We start from the raw sequence: 17,583 nt of genomic DNA, 5'->3' as shown, positions 1-17,583 counted from the left end.
GAGGTACCAGGCCTCAAGGAATGGTTGGCAAGAACATGCCCATAACCAGTCCATCACACAAGCCAACTTTCCATCCAATGACTCCACCTATACTTTTCGCTGCTTTGGGATGGCAGCCAATGTAATCAAAGACCCCTCCCACCCTGGTTATAATCTCTTCTAACCTCTTTGGACAGACAGAAGATACAAAAACTTGAACGCGTATACCAACAGATTCAAGAACAACTTCTTGCCTGCTGTTATTAGACTTCTGAATGGACCTCTCAGATTTTAAATTTAATGTTGATCTCATACTTTGTGCACCTTCCCTGCTGCCGTAACATTGTATTCTTCACTCTGTTCTATTACCTTAATGCATGTTGTACAGTATGATCTGCCTGCACTGCCCACAAAACAAAACTTTTCACTGTACATGTGACAATAATAAATCAAATCAAATAATATAGAGTAATAGAGATGTACAGCACAGAAACAGACCCTTTGGTCCAACTCCTCCATGTCAACCTCATATCCTGAATAAATCTAGTCCCATTTGCCAGTATATGGCCCATATCCCTCTAAACCCTTCCTATTCATGTACCCAGCCAGATGCCTTTTAAATGTTGTAATTGTACCAGGCTCCACCACTTCCTCTGGCAGCTCATTCCATAAATGCACCACTCTCTGCATGAAAAAGTTATCCCTTAGGTCCTTTCTAAATCTTTCCCCTCTCACCTTAAACCTATGGCCTTGAGTTTTAGCCTCCCCCACCCCAGGGAAAAGACCTTGGCTAGGCACCTATCCATGTCCCTTGTGATTTTATAGACCTCTGTAAGGTCACCCCTCAGCCTCTGATGCTCCAGAAAAATAGCCCCAGACTATTAGCATCTCCTTATAGCTCAAACCCTCCAACTCTGGCAACATCATCTTAAATCTTTTTTGAATGCTTTCAAGTTTCACAACATCCTTCCTATAGCAAGGAAACCAGAATTACACACTGTATTCCAAAAGAGACCTAAACAATGTCCTACACAAGCACAACATGACCTCCCAACTCCTAAACTCAATGTACTGACCAATAAAGGCAAGCATACCAAACACCTTCTTCACTATCCTATCCACCTGTGACTCCACTTTCAAGGAACTACGAATCTGCACTCCAAGGTCTCTTTGTTCAGCAACACTCCTCAGGACCTTACCATTAAGTGTATAAGTCCTGCCCTGATTTGCCTTTCCAAAATGCAGCACCTCACATTTTTCTAAATTAAATTCGATTTGCCACTCCTCGGCCCGGCATTCTTTGCTGTCCACTACACGCCTAATGTTGGCGTCGTCTGCAAGCTTACTAAATCTACTTCCTATGTTCACATCCAGATCATTTATATCAATGACAAAAAGCGATGGACACAGCACCAATCATTGTGGCACACTGCTGGTCACAGGCATCCAGTCTGAAAAGCAACCCTCCACCACCACCCTCTGTCTTCTATCTTCGAGCCAGTTCTACATCCATATGGCTAGTTCTCCCTGTATTCCATGTGATCTAACCTTGCTAACCAGTCTACCATGAGGAACTTTGCTGAATGTCTTACTGAAGCCCATATGGATCACATCCACTGCTCTGCCCTCAACAATCCTCTTTGTCATTTCTTCAAACAACTCAATTAAGTTAGTGAAACATGATTTCACACACACAAAGCCATGTTGACTATCCCTAATCTGTTCTTGCCTTTCCAAATACATGTAAATCCTGTCCCTGAGGATTCTCTCCAACAGCTTGCCCACCACCGATGTCAAGCTCACCAGTCTATAGTTCCCTGGCTTTTCCTTACCACATTTCTTAAATAGTGGCACTACGTTAGCCAACCTCCAGTCTTCTGGCACCTCACATATGGCTACTGATGATACAAATATCTTAGCAAGGGGCCCAGCAATCACTTCCCCAGCTTCCCACAGAATTCTAAGGTACACCTGATCAGGTCCTGGGGATTTATCTATTTTTATGGGTTTAAAGCCATCCAGCACCACCTCCTCTTTCATATGGACATTTTATATCGCCATTTATTTCCCCACCGTCTATAATCTTCCATATCCTTCTCCACAGTAAACATTGATGCAAAATACTCTTTTAGAATCTCCCCCATCTCCTGCGGTTCCACACATAGGCAGCCTTGCTAATCTTTAAGGGGCTCTATTTTCTCCTTAGTTATCCTTTTGTCATCAGTGTATTTGTAAAATCCCTTTGGATTCTCCTTAACCCTATTTTCCAAGGCTATCTCATCTCCCCTTTTTACCCTCCCGATTTCCCTCTTAATTATGCTCCTACTGCCTTTATACTCTTCTAAGGATTCACTCAATCTCTGCTGTCTATATCTGACATATGATCCCTTCTTTCTGTTGAACAAAACCTCAATTTCACTAGCCATTCAGCATTCCCTACAACAACAAGTCTCATCCTTCACCCTGACAGGAACATACTATCCCTGGACTCTTGTTATCTCATTTTGGAAGGCTTCCAATTTTCCAGTCATCCCTTTACCTGCAAACATCCGCCCCCACCCACCCCCAAATCAATTTTTGAAAGTTTTTGCCTAATACCATCAAAATTGGCCTTCCTTCAATTTAGAACTTTAACTTTTAGATCTTGGCTATCCTTTTCTACCACTGTTTTAAAACAAATAGAATTATGGTCACTGGCCCCAAAGTGTTCCCCCTACTGACAACTCAGTCACCTGCCCTGCCTTATTTCCCAAGAGTAGGTCAAGTTTTGCACCTTGTCCAGTAGGTACATCCACATACTGAATCAGAAAATCTTCTTGTACACGCTTAACAAATCCCTCTCCATCCAAGCCTTTAACACTATGGCAGTCCCAGTCTATGTTTGGAAAGTTAAAATCCCCTACCATGACCACCTTATTATTCTTACAGGTAAGTGAGATCTCCTTACAAATTTATTTCTCAATTTCCCAGTGACTTTTGGGGGGCCCATAGTACAATCCCAGTAAGGTTATCATCCCTTTCTTATTTCTCAATTCCACCCAAATAACTTGCCTGATGTACTCCAGGAATATCCCCCCTGAGTACAGCTGTAAGGTTATCTCTCATCAAAAATGCTATTTCCCCTCCCCTCTTGCCTCTTTTTCTATCCTTGGAACACTAAGCTGCCAGTCTTGTCCATCGCTGAGCCACATTTCTGTAATTACTATGATATCCCAGTCCCAAGTTCCCAATCATGCCTAAGTTCATCCGCCTTACCTGGTAGGCCTCTTGCATTGTAATAAATGCAGTTTAATTTATCAGTCCTACCTCGTTCTCTGCTTTGCTCCTGCCTGCCCTGACTGTTTGACTTGCTCCTCTTCTCAACTGTATCAGTCTCAGACTGATATTTCCTCAATATCTCCCTGGGTCCCATCCTTTCCAATTCAGGTATACAGGTCACTTCTGCCAAGGAAGAGATTCCAATGATCCAAACATATGAATCCTTCTCCCCTGCACCAGTTCCTCAGCCACAAATTCATCTGCTCTATCCTCCTATTCCTACCCTCACTTGCTCGTGGGACTGAGAGTAATCCAGATTTTACTATCCTCAAGGATCTCCTTTTTTAAATTCCTGCCTAACTCCCTATATTCTCTCCTCAGAATCTTATCTTTTTCTCTTCCGATGTCATTAGTTCCAATGTGTACAATGACATCCTGCTGGTCCTTAATATTCTGCACCTTCACTGGGATATCCTTGATCCTGGCACCAGGAAGGCAACACAACATTCTGATTTCTTGCTGTCGGCCACAGAAACATCTGTCTGTGCCTCTGACTGGAGAGTACCCGATCACAATCGATCACTTAGAATCTGACATACCCCTAATTACATTAGAGTCAGTCTCGGTACCGGAAACCTGGCTGTCAGTGTTACATTCCCTTGATAGTTCATCACCCCCTACATTTTCCAAAGCAGCATACCTGTTTGCAAAGAGGATAGCCACAGGAGACTCCTGTACTATCTGTCTTTCTCTCTCCTACCTTCCCATCACACCCCCTAGCTGCTGTAAATTCCTCATTGCCTGTAACTGCTGCTCCAATAAATCCATGCAATCTGATAGGATTTGCAATCAAACACACTTCCTGCAGACATAATCATCATTAACATGGAAACTCTCCCTACTCTCCCACATCCAAAATGAAGAGTACGTCACTCTACTAAATGCCATCTTTGCACCTTAACAATCTACAAACCCAGAAAATAGCAGTCTTACTGCTCTAAAAACATTGTTCCAGGCTAACTTAGTATCTATGCTTTATATTTTTAAAGTTTAATCCAGAGACAGATCTCAATAAAACATATTATCAAAAAGGAACCCACTCTACTGACTATTGTAGATTTACAAAAATAAAGTAAGGTTATACTTTAAAAGATCACTTAGCTGCTCCCCTGCTCTGAGCTCTCCAAAAAAGGTTTCTCCAAGGCCATCTGTGAATTTCGTTGTTTGTTAATTTTTCTTAGATGAACACTGATGTCCGAAGATACTTGAAATCAAACAGCAGAATAGTCAGCTGTGCAGATTCACTGCTGGGTCAGACAGCAGTGCAGGCTTATTTCTTTGCTTCATTGACTTCCCACATGGTTTCTGTTGAAACACTGGGAAGTTTTAAAGAGACATCACAGCTACTACCACTCAGTTGGCTTTCCATGGCACCCATTACTATCACAGAGCTCGCAACTCCAAAATTTCAGCTCATGGCCACACTGGGGGTCTGTGAACTGACCAAGAATGACAAGGGCACTGGGTGCAAGGAAACCGTCACCCGCAAGATCCCCTCAAATCCCACAAAACCCTGATTTGGAATTATGTCACCATTTCTTCACAATCACTGTGTCAAAATGCTGGAACTCCCTCCCCAACAGTATGATGTGCCTACAACATACACAGCTATTTTCTCAAGAAACAATTAGGGGTGGGCAATAAAGGTTGGCCTCGCCAGCGACACTCACATCCCAAGAATAAATTAAATGTGTAACCATCCATGCTGGTAACTAGTTAAAATGAAGCAAATACAAACTAATCCAGAGCAAACTCAAAATAAAGCAAAATTTTGCATGTACAGGACATCTGAAGTAATACCAGAAAGTGCTGGAAATACTCAAGTGAGTCAACAAGCTGTATGGCAAGAGAATGTAATTGATATCTCAAATCGGCATCCTTTCATCAGATTAAATTCAAGAAAATTAGAAATAAAGAAAGAAACCTGCTACAGTGCAAAACGAAGCCATTCAATAAATGAGTATTACTTAGTGCCAAGCTCCTACTTTCTCTTGAACATTATTTTTATCTAAATAATCATCCAATGTCCCCTTGAATGCCTCAATTTAACATTGCTATAGAATGTGATAGGGTATTTGCAGGAAACATTGTCCCACAAAACCTTTCCTAGTGATATTGATTGAGGGATGAACATTCTCTGGGATGCAGGAGAGAATTCCCTTGTTCTTCTTAGAAGTAGTGCCATGGGATTAACCTCGAAAAGTCAGACAGAGTCTCCATAAAATGTTTTGCCTGACAGTCAGAAACAATCAACACTTCAGGGGAATGTTATAGTCTATTCTGTATTAAATGAACGACCCCTTGATCTGACATTTTGCCCTCTGAGGTTGTTTGAGGTTGTTTCTCTCAAACAACTTGTAGCATTTACCCTATCAAGCCTCCCATAGGTTTCAACAATGTTTCATATTTATCATTCTAACTTTCATTCTCTTTAAATGCAATAAGTACAAGTCCACACTACTCAACCTCTCACATAAGAAAATCCCTTCACTAAGAAATTTCTGAAGAAGGGTCCAGACCCGAAACGTCAGCTTTCCTGCTCCTCTGATGCTGCCTGGCCTGCTGTGTTCCTCCAGCTCTACACCTTGTTATCTTGCCTCTGTACTTCATCTTTCTGCAGTCTTTCTCTATGTAAATAATATTCAGCTCCTGCATTCTTCCTACCAAAGCACATAACCTCACATTTTCCCTCATTTCCATCTATCAAGTTTTGTTCACTCACTTAAACAGTCTATATGGCTCTGCAGATTCTTTATGTTATGCTCGTTACTTGTCATCCCATCTAATTTTAGGTCATCAGCAAATTTGGTGATAGTACATTCGCTTCCCTCATCTAAATCTTAGTATACATTGTAAACAATAATTGCCCTAGCACTGATCCCTGTGGGACTCCACTAGTTATGGGTTACCATCTTGAAAATGGTCCCGTATCTGAACTCTCTGTCTTCTATTAGTTAGTTAATCCTCTATCCATGCTAATATTCCACTGCTGGCATGACGTGTTCTAAACTTATTAAGTAGCTTTATCTTGGGTACTTTTGGAAATCTAAATATGTTACATCTCCTGGTTATGCTTTACCTATCCTGCATATTAACTCCTCGTGGAACTCCCTCCCTAATGGCAATATGGGTTTACCTATAATAAAAGGGTTGCATTGGCTCAAGGAAGCAGCTCACCACCATCTTCACAATAGCTACTAAGAATGGGCAATACCAGCAAATGAATTCTAAGAAATATGTCATCATGATTTCCCTTTTGAAGTCATGCTGACTCTGCTTGATTATGTCATTTGTTTTTAAATCGGTCTGCTATTACAACATTTATAAAAGACTCTATCATTTTCCTAATGACAGCTATTAAGCTTACTGGCCTATTGTTACTTGTTTATATTGTCTCCCTCCCTTTTTGAATAAAGTTACTATATTGATAATTTTCCAGTACTCTTGAGATTTTTCCAGAATCTAAGAAGCCTTTGAAGATTACTTCAAGTGCATCTCTGTAGCTGCTTCGTTTAGTATTCTATAATGCAACTCATTAAGTCCAGGAGGTTGATTATCCTTCAATTCCATTAATTTCTGTAGCACCTTCTCTCTACCGATAGTTATTGTATTTATTTTATCCTCCTCCTTGCTGCTTTAATTTTTAGTAGTTTTGGAATGCTAGCAGTGTCTCCTACCATGAAGACTGATGGAAAGTATTTGTGAAGGAAAAAACAGAGTTAACGTTTTGGATCCGGTGACCTTTCCTCAGGACCTATTCCGAGGAATGGTCACCGGACCCGAAACGTTAACTCGGTTTTTTCCTTCACAGATGCTGCCAGACCTGCTGAACTTTTCCAGCAACTTTGTTTTTGTTCCTGATTTACAGCATCCGCAGTTCTTTCAGCGTTTATTTTGATGGAAAGTATTTATTCAACTCCTCTGTTATTATTATTTCCTCAGCCTCATTCTCTAAGAGGCCTGTGTTCACTTTGGTGTCTCTCTATTTATATCTTTAAAGAAACTGTTATTGTCCAATTACTTGCTATTTTGCTCTCTAAGTTTATTTTGTGCCATTTATTATGCTTTGGTCATCTTTTGTTAGTTATTTTCCCCAATGTTCTGGTTTACCACCAAACGTTACTACATTATATGCATTTTTTTCAACTTGATACAACTTCCTTGATTAATCCTCTTCTTACTAGAATCCTTCTTCTTCATTGGAATATTGTTTTGTTGTGACATAAACTATTTTCTTAAACATCTGCTATTGTCCATCAACCAGCTTTGTGCTAAACACCAATCCTAGTCTACTGCAGCCAAATTCACCTTCATTCCTTTGTAATTATCCTTATTTACATTTAGTACAGTTGTTTCCAATACAATTTTCTCACTTCAGACTGATTGATTAATTCTACTGCGTTATAGCCACTTCTGTGACAGGATCTTTTAGTCTGATTACTCTTGCATCAGTACAAATTACTACATCCAAAATAACCTGATCCGTGGTTGGATTCACAGTATATTGTTCTACAAAACTGTCCCAAATATATTTTACAAACTCTTCTACATGGCTATTTCTGGCAATTCAATTTTCCAATCTATATAAAAATTACATCACCATGATTAATTTACTGATGTTTTTTACATATCCTCATTGTCTCCTGGATTATTCTCTGTTCTACAGTGCACTCACCATTAGGAGACTTATGAACACCTCCCACCAGTGACTTCATTCCTTTGTTATTTCTTCCTTCCACCCAAATGGATTCTACATCTTCCAATCCAAGATCATTCCTTGCTATTCTACTTGTTCCATCTCATACTAACAAAGCTACCCTAATATCTTTTCCTTTCGCACTGTTCTTTCAAACAGTCATATGTCGCTGTATAATTAATTCCCGGCTTTGACCCCCGTGTAACCATGTTTCTTCAATGGTTATAAGATCATACCCAATAGCCTTTAATTTGTGCCATTAATTCATTTATTTTCTTCTTATCCCTATGTGCGTTTAGGTGAAAACCATTAATTTTGCCTTTTTACCTTTCTTTTTTCCTCTTTGACCCTATTTGTTGCTTTTTTATGTTTGTACATCCTGTTCCTCCTGTCTCACTCTGGGTATCATTATCTAAACACCTACCCTGCAATTCTGCCATATCCTTTTGCTTTGTAAGCCTATATATCCCCTGTCTAGAACCCTGAGCCTAGTATTTCAAAGTTAAATAAGGGCCAGCACATGAAAGCCGAGCTAGCTGAAGTGAGCTGACATACTAGCTTAGAGAATAGATCAACAGAGACACAATGGCAAACATTTGAGGAGATGTTTCTGAATACTCAGGATAAATATATTCCTACTATTACAGGAAAAATTCCAAAGGGAGTACCCACATTCCATGGTTAATTAAAGAAGTTAGGGTAAGCATCAAACTTAAGGCAACACCATATAACCGTGTAAAGATTAGTGAATGTCAGGTGATTTCTCAGAATATAAAGTATGGCAGAAAATAACTAAAAGGTTTATCAGGACAAAGAAAATAGAGTATTAGGGAAAGCGCGTTATACGTGTGAAAATGGGTAACAAGAGATTCTACTGGTATTTAAAAAGGAAAAGTGTAAGTGGAGTGATCATTGGTCCTCTGGAGAATGAAAATGGGGAGTTAATAGCAGAAAGTAAAAATCTGCAAAAGCCATAAAAGTATATCAGATGGATATTACATCAGATATTATGTGGGAAAATATGAATTTGTTCACTTTGAAAGGAAGAATTTTAAAAAAGCAGAGTGTTGCTTAAATAGAGAATGACTGCAGAATGCTGAACTGCAGAGAAATTTACGTGTTCCGATTAAAATTAGTCGTTACCTTTTCAGGGCAGACAAACGGAAAATTCTTTTTTTAATCTCAGAGAGTTGTGTGACTTTAGCACTCTCTGCCTTAGAAAGTGGTGAAGCACAACAGCCCCTGGCCCTCAGCCCTTGAAACCCAACACACCCCTGATCCAACATTCCCCAGATCTGATGCCATCAGACTCAACATCAACATCAACATCAACACAACCTAACCCAAACCCACCAGACTGGCACCCCAATCTCCACTCAATCTGACCTGACCCAGCTGGGCCCGAGCCCACCACCTTGATGCCCTTGACTTACCAGAGGTATTTATTTGCCCAAATGGCACCCTTCCCACCAAGCAACCTGTCACTGCATTTACCTTACTGACTGCACACTTCTCTCAGTGGCTTTCAAAGTCTCAGAATGTGGCACTCGCTGCTGACAATGGATTTGTGGTTTCCATGCTGATCTTCTCCTGTTTTCATGTATTCCTGGATTTATTCCCACTGCTTTGGAAGAGAAGGTTCCAGGTCTGGAAACCTGCATGGAGAACTCACTTAAATAAGTAGGCCTTTTTGTCTGATCAGGATTGGAAGTAGGGTCTTTGCTCTTGATTCAAAAATCTGGGCCAGGGTTTTCTTCCCAGTGAATCTTTTCATGTTCCTCATCGCACTTGTTCAATACTGCGCAGTTTATAACATTCCATACAAATTCCATGAAGCTCCAGGCTTTGTCACTGCCACCAATCCATTGTTAGTGAAGATTAGGATTAAGATTTGATTTTCTCGAAGGGAGTGCAATTTATTTGCACAATTGAGCTGTATTTCAAAGAAACGGAAACTTTCCGTTGTCTTCCCACCCTCACTGACTGCCACAATTTCTCTTAACGAGCTGCTGATCTGTTGCTGGAATATTTTACCTGCACTTCCCTGGGAGACCTGTAGAGTAAGATCTGTTCTGTTGCTGTAGCAACTGGGTGAAGCATACCTCAAGCATCAAACCAAAAAGAAATCATAAGAGGTCTTTGAAGGAGACAATAAACCAAGACTCCTATTTAGGTTCCTTTACATGGATGTTCAATATCTTATGGCATTATTTTGAAAAAGAAAAGGGTGCTCCCTCTAGTCTTGGCCAAAATTTGTATCTCAATCAATATCTGAAGAACCAATTATCTTGTCATCACCATACTTTTGTTTATGCAGAATACTTCAACAGTACTTCATTAGCTGAAAAGCACCATAAGATGCTTTGATGTTGTGAAGGCACTTTATAAATGTATGTCTTTCTTTCTTCTTTCTCAAATGTAATCATTTTAGATCCTATCTCCCCGCGGCATTAAGTTTACTTTTCAGATTGACCTTAGTTTTTCTTTTAATAAGTCCATTCAAAATATCGAATCTAGCTTTAAGGCCCCAATATATTTCTTTAAGAATGGACAATGCTTTCCTTTACAATGACTGTGAATGGAACCATATTTTCAGTACCATTAAAGTAAGTTTAAAATAGTCCAAAAGCATCAAAACATAGATGCTGGAAAGCTGAAATGGAACCAGCAAATGCTGCAAATACTCAAATGGGTAAGGCAGCAACTGTAAGCAGTGAAACTGAGCTAATGTTTCAGGTAAATAACATTTTATCACAATAAGGATAAAAGCAATCACTGTTAATTCCCCAAAATCAGAGCATTCACAATTGTTTAGTTGTATTTTATGAGATTTTAAGACTTTTTTCTGCAACAGAGCATTACAGTTTAATAATCATAGAATCCCTACGGTGCAGAATCAGGCAATTCAGCCCATCGAGTCCATACTGACCCCTCTGAAATGCGTCCCTCCCAGACCCAGCTCCTTATCCGACATTTACCATGGCCAATCCTGCTCAGAGAGTCATAAAGATATCCAGCATGGAAACAGACCCTTTGGTCCAACTTGTCCATGCCAACTAGATTCTGGGTAATCCAAGTTGGAGGATGGGAAAAAATTGTAGCTGTAAGAGGAGCTTCTTTTTTGAGGTATTTTCAGTATCAGAGCTGATTTCCTCAAATTCTACAAGCAATAATTACTGTTCTATAAGCAGTTGCATTTTTTTAGAACTTTGGGATAAAAAAGATCAAAACAGTGGCACTTTGACAAAAGGAGGAAGGGAGACAAAGACAGTGACCACAAGTGGGGAAGTGAAAAGGCATCTGGCATGAGTAAAAAGGCATGAGTATATGAATAGGAAGGGTTTAGAGGGATGTAGGCCAAATGCTAGCAAATGGGACTTGATTTATGTAGGATATCTGGTCAGCATAAATAAGTTGGACCGAAGGGTCTGTTTCCCTGCTGTAAATTTCTATGACTCTATGACCAGATATCCTAAATTAATGTAATCCCATTTGCCAGCATTTGAATCGTATCCCTCTAAATCCTTCTTATTCATATAGTTATCCAGATGCCTTTTAAATCTTGTAATTGTACCAGCCACCACCATTTCCTCTGGCAACTCAGTCCACACACGTACCACCCTCTGCCTGAAAAAGTTGCTCCTTGGGTCTCTTTTAAATCTTTCCCCTCTCAACTTAAACCTATGCCCTCCAGTTTTGATCTCCCCTACCCTGGGGAAACAGAAGCATCTGGCGAAAACCCTCACAGCTACAGGGAGAACACACAAACTTCACACAGACAGTTGCCCAAGTCTGAAATTGAACCTAGGTTACTGTCAGTGTGAGACAGCAATGCTAACCACTGAGCCACCATGACATCCATAATGTGCCTGTTTCCATTAATATCTTTATATTCAAAAATTTTCAAATGCACTTATTACTCCTCTACAACTTCTTACCTCCTATTCTCCTCTGTATCAACTTATTTCCATTATAAATTGCCATCTTTACAATGAAAAATGACTATATAAACATGTCATATTGTAATTACCACCTACAGCCAGTAACAATGCTGTAGTATCATTGTTTTCTGCCTCCAGTTCCTCAGTCTGTGCCACAGAAAAATGCTTGTGTTCAACCTAACTACTTCTCTGCTCCCCTCACTGTAAGCTCTAGAATTACTGCCTCCCTTGGTTCAAAGTTGGCCCTATCCTCTGTTTGGATTCAAATGGAATCATGTACAAATGTCTGTTTTAGTCTGCCATAGTGATGTGACTTCTACCATGAGGCACACTCCCTTTAGGCAGACATCTTAATTTCACTTCAAAAAAGTCTAACCTCACAATCCCCACGCACTCCCTCCACCCATTCCCATACCAGCCACTTCAACTGAGTGTGTAACTAATCTTTATTTCAAACAATTCAATCATGAATCAGCAAGCTTTTATCTAACTACTTGGAAGTTTCCTTTCATTTTTTAAAAACTAATTTAGTGCCTGAAAGTTTGTTGGAAGCACAGACAATAGCAAACTTCAAAAAGCCACTGAATAATTACTCGAAGGGGAGAAACTTTTCAGGGCAATGGGAGAACAGGAGGAGTGAGAAACTATGAACTAATTACAATTAATAAAGACTACAAATGAAACAAAATAGTAAATGCTGGAGAAAGTCAGCAGGTCTGGCAGCATCTGTGAAGAGAAATACGGAGTTAAACTTTTGAGAGCAGTGACCCTTTGTCAGGAAAGCTCTCAGGACTCAACATTGAGTTTAACAGAGTGTGAACACCTCTCTCTCATGTTTGTTACTCACACCCACAATGCCAGGACCTGTTCTGTATGGATTGTTCTCTGCACAGTGACCCAATTTTCAACAATTCACAATTTCCGTTATCGTCTATTCGTTATTATTATCAACATTTCCTTTGTCACGTTCTCCTTTTCTCTATCTCTCTCTCTCTCTCTCTGGGTACCATCTATTATTCTCACTCCTTTTCTTCCCCACAACCCCATACCCTCCATTAGCATAAATACCATAATTTCCCAGCTATTTTCAGTTCTGGCGAAGAGTTAATTGTGTCGAAAAATTAACTCTGTTTCCTTCTCCATAGATGCTGCCAGATCTGCTGAGTTTCTCCAGCACTTTCTGTCTTTGCTTTTGTGTTCATTCCTCTCCCTTAGCAATAAGCAATGGTTTTCAAAGATACTACAGTATAGGTTGCATGCCAAACAGAAGATGTGTTTCATTTTTCTGTTTTCTCCTAAGTGCCGAAACTGCGAGAGAAGAAAGTTTGTCGGTTTGTATATGAAAATTGTGAATGCTGTGATCTTCTAGGACAATGTGTTACTGTACACCTTGGCATTGTTTACCATCCAGAGTAATGAAGAAATGATGGATTTCCACAGCATCCTTAGAGAGAGTGGTAAGAGATCAGAATAATAATAATTATTAAGTAAGGATGAGAAAGTGATCATTAAATTTAAGCTCAAAAACCCAGTTCTGCTGCATTAAGCCAGCAGCCTGTCTGGTGAAGCAGGCATGGTGACATAGCTGGAAGGCTCCATATGTAAGTGCACAGAGTGGCTGTAGAACAAAGTGGTACTAGAAAGAAGAATGAGGGCATATTAAAGTTCAAACCCTTTCTTCAATTGAATGAAAGAGCTTGCCTTCATGAATTGTAATGGCCTTGTGTGCAAAGACTCCTTGGAAGACTATAAACTCATCCAACTTAAACATCACTGCCATTGTAAATATAAAACAAAGACTGATCAAATTTAGACAGGTTTCTCTAGGAAGTAATACATGAAATTACATTGGCAGTGAGTATCATTAGCCAATGAACACATCAATGGGCTCATCGACACTTGCAGTTTAAACATAAAGATGAGGCTCTTGTTTTAATTAAAATCGATTAAAAGAAATACTTTCCATTTATATGATGTCTTTAACAATTTCACAAAGTACTTTACAGTCAAGTAAATATCTTTTGGGAAATGTGGTCACTGTTACTTTTTTTTATTCATTCATGGGAAGTCAGCATCACTGGCAGGGCCATCACTTACTGCCCATCCCTAGTTGCCCTTGACAAGAGGGTGGGAAACTGTCTCCTTGAATTGCTGCAGTGCGTTAGATAGACCCACAAAGCTATCAAGGAGGGACTGTCAGGATTTTGATCCAGTGACACTGAAGGAATGGCGATATATTTCCAAGCTAGCATGGTGAGTGACATGTCGGGGTAACTTGCCAGCAGTGTTCCTACATATCTGCTGCCCTTGTCCTTATAGATAGAAGTAGTCTTGTGTTTGGAAGGTGTTGTCTAACGAGCCTTGGCGAATTTCTGTAGTGCATCTGAACATGGTATACGGTATGCCAGTGATGAAGGAAGTGAATGGTAATGGATGTGATGCCAACCAAGTGGGTTACTTTGTCTTAGATAGTGTTGAGCTTTTTGAGTGCTGTTGGCATTGCACTTATCTAGGCAAATGAGTTGTATTCCATCACACTCCTGACTTGCGCCTTGTAGATGGTTGGCAGGATTTGAGGAATCAGGAGGTGAATTACTTGCTGCAAGATTCCTCGTTTTGGGCCTGCTCTTGTAGCCACAATACTTTTGTGGCTGGTGCAGTCAGTTTCTGGCCAATGAGAACTCCCAGGATGTTGGTAGTGGGGTATTCAGCAAAGGTAATGCCATTGCATGTCAAGGGGTGATGGTTAGATTGTCTCTTGTTAGAGATATTCATTGCTTGTCACTTGTGTGGCATGAATGTTGCTTGCCACTTGTCAGCCTAAACCTGGATATTAGCCAGGTCTTGCTGCACTTGGATGTAGAAACATGGAAACTAAGAGCAGAAAAAGGCTATTCATCCCTTAAGCCTGCTTCACAATTCAACATGATACGGCTGATCCTTTATCTCAATGCCATATTCCCGCGTTCTCCTCATACCTCTTGCTGCCTTTAAACTGTAAATGTTTATCTTTTCTTGAAGGTATTCAGTGACATGACAACCTTCTCATCCTTCTGTGGTCGAGAAGTTGACAAGTTCACTACCCTTTGAGTGAAGAAATGTTTCCTCATCTCAGTTCAAAATGGCCAACCCCATATCCTGAGGCTACAATCCCTGGTACTGGACTCCCCAGCCAAGGAAAACATACCCCCTGCATCTAGTCTGTCTAGCCCTATTAGAATGTTAAATGTTTCAGTCAGATCTTCTCTCATCCATCTAAACTCTCGTGATAACAGGCACAGTCAAACTAATCTCTTCTCATGGGATAGTCCTGCCATTCCCAGTATCAGCCAAAAAACCTCCACTTCACCCTCTCTATGGCGAGCGTATCCTTTCATAGGTGGGGAGATAAAAAACTGCATGGAATACTCTGGATTTGGTCTCATCGAGGCCCTGTATTACTGCAGTAAGACATTGCTACTTCTGACCTCAAATCCTGTTGCACTGATGGCCAATATACCATTTGTCTTCCTAATTGTTTGCTACACCTCCCTGTCTACTCCCATTGACTGGCGTACAAAGGACACTCATCTCTTTGTACATCCACATTTCCCAAAATATCACCATTTATGTAGTATTTGCCTGGACATGGACTGCTTCTGTATCTGTGGAGTTGCAAATGATGAAGAATATTGTTCAATAATCAGCAAACATTCCCACTTCTGATCTTGTATTGGAGGGAAGTTGCTGATTGATGAAGTAGCTTGTGGCTAGGATGCTACCTAAGGAACTCCTGCAGAGATGTCCTGGAACTGAGATGACTAACCTCCAATAACCACAACCATCTTCCTTGTGCTAGGTATGACTCCAACTGGCAGAGAGTCTTTCCCCTGATTATCATTGACTCCAGTTTTGCTAGGGCTCTTTAATATCACACTCAGTCAAATGCAACCTAGATATAAAGAACAGTCACTTTCACCTCACCTCTTTCATCTCTTTTACTGTGATTGTACCCAGGTTTTAGTAAGGTCAGGAGCTGTGGCACTGGCAGAATCCAAACTGAGTGTCAGTGTTCAGGTTATTGCTCAGCACTGTTTGAAAGCGCTGTTGATAGCATCTTCCATCACTTTATTAATGATCGACAGTAGACTGATGAGCTTGATCATGTTGGATTTTTCCTGCTTTTTATGGGCAGGACATGCCTGCACAATGTTCCACATTGATGGGCTGATGCCAGTGTTTTAGCTGTACTGGAACAGCTTGGCTACAGTAGCGGAAAGTTATGGAACATACGTCTTCAGTCATTTTGTTGAATGCTGTCAGGGCCCATACCTTTTCAATAGCATTTCCAGCCATTTCTTGATATCACATGGAATGAATCAAATGTATGAAATGTGGCAGTCAATGTGAGCACAGCAAACTCCCGCCAACAAGATGCTCTGTATTTATTGGGGCTGTTTGGTTGAGAGAGAAATGTTTTTGCAGGAAAATAGGGATATGTCCCCTCCTCTTCTTTGAAATAATGGTGTACACCCATCTAAGAAGGCAGACAGGGCTTCAATTAAAAAAAACATTACTCTGAGACATGGCATCCCTGAGAGTGAGCACTTTAGTAGTGCTCTGGGAAGGTCAATCTAAATTTTGTACTTAAGTTTTTGAGCTGATCCTTCAGATGCAAACAGGAAAGAGATACTAACTGAGTTACAGCGGCTGCCAAAATATTCCAGTTACTTACCAGGTCACCGTTTAAAAATCTCCAGTTAGCCTAGAATAATATAGTATCCAACTATTGATTTATTCAGTGTTTGATTATTGGTATATGGACATGCCAGGTCTCTATGCTACTGCTTGTGATGAAGGCTCCTGCCATCATCCTCTTTAGAGGTAGGAAATGACAAGGCTTGCTTGGTCTAGTGTGCCGGAGGAATAAAGATGATTCGCAAAAGAACCGTGAGGAGTTAGGAACCTTCTTTTGTGTCACAAGTTGTTGTAATCGAGAACCCACAGCCTGAAACAGTCATGGAAGCAGATTTAATAGGAACTGGCTAAATACTAGAAGATTCAAAGTTTGCAGGACAGTGGGGCAAAAGCGGGGATGGTGGGTCTAATTGAACATCTATTTACTATTTCTATAAACTAAAGAGCTATTTCAAAATGTTGGGGTAGGCATGATGGGCCAAATGGCCTGCTTCTGTGCTATATGGTTCTAGGATTCTACAATGGATCAGACAAACAGTTAAACAGAGTGAAACAGGGTGATCACATGCTGATTGTGTTGCTGCTAACATGGAGTTTGAATAATATGAACCCATTGTGGTAAAGGTACACTTTCCACATTGTAAATCCATTAAAACAATGGGCTTCGTACTGCATCAATGCTTTAATCATTTATTCCCTAATGGCAATTTCTAGGCTATGCCAGGGAAAGAAATAGGAAGCGTCTTTACAGATGTCACAACGCACAGGTTCAGAATTCCAACGTTGTTTTCATTACTGTTGTGTAATCGATAAAACTGTTGTTCTTTTGAAGCAACCAAGTGGTGTCTAGAGGATTATTCATTGATTGGTGTCAAAGATATCACTGTCACTCGGGTACACACACAGTGTTGTGACAACTGTTTTAACAGCTGATGACTAAGTTCCCATAATTCACAATGAAATAATAATGAA

The sequence above is a fragment of the Rhincodon typus genome, chromosome 17 (genome assembly GCF_021869965.1).
Source record: "Rhincodon typus isolate 14 chromosome 17, sRhiTyp1.1, whole genome shotgun sequence".
In the NCBI taxonomy this organism is placed as follows: Eukaryota; Metazoa; Chordata; class Chondrichthyes; order Orectolobiformes; family Rhincodontidae; genus Rhincodon; species Rhincodon typus.
The sequence above is the reverse complement of the archived record's forward strand: the minus strand, read 5'-3'. Positions refer to the sequence as shown.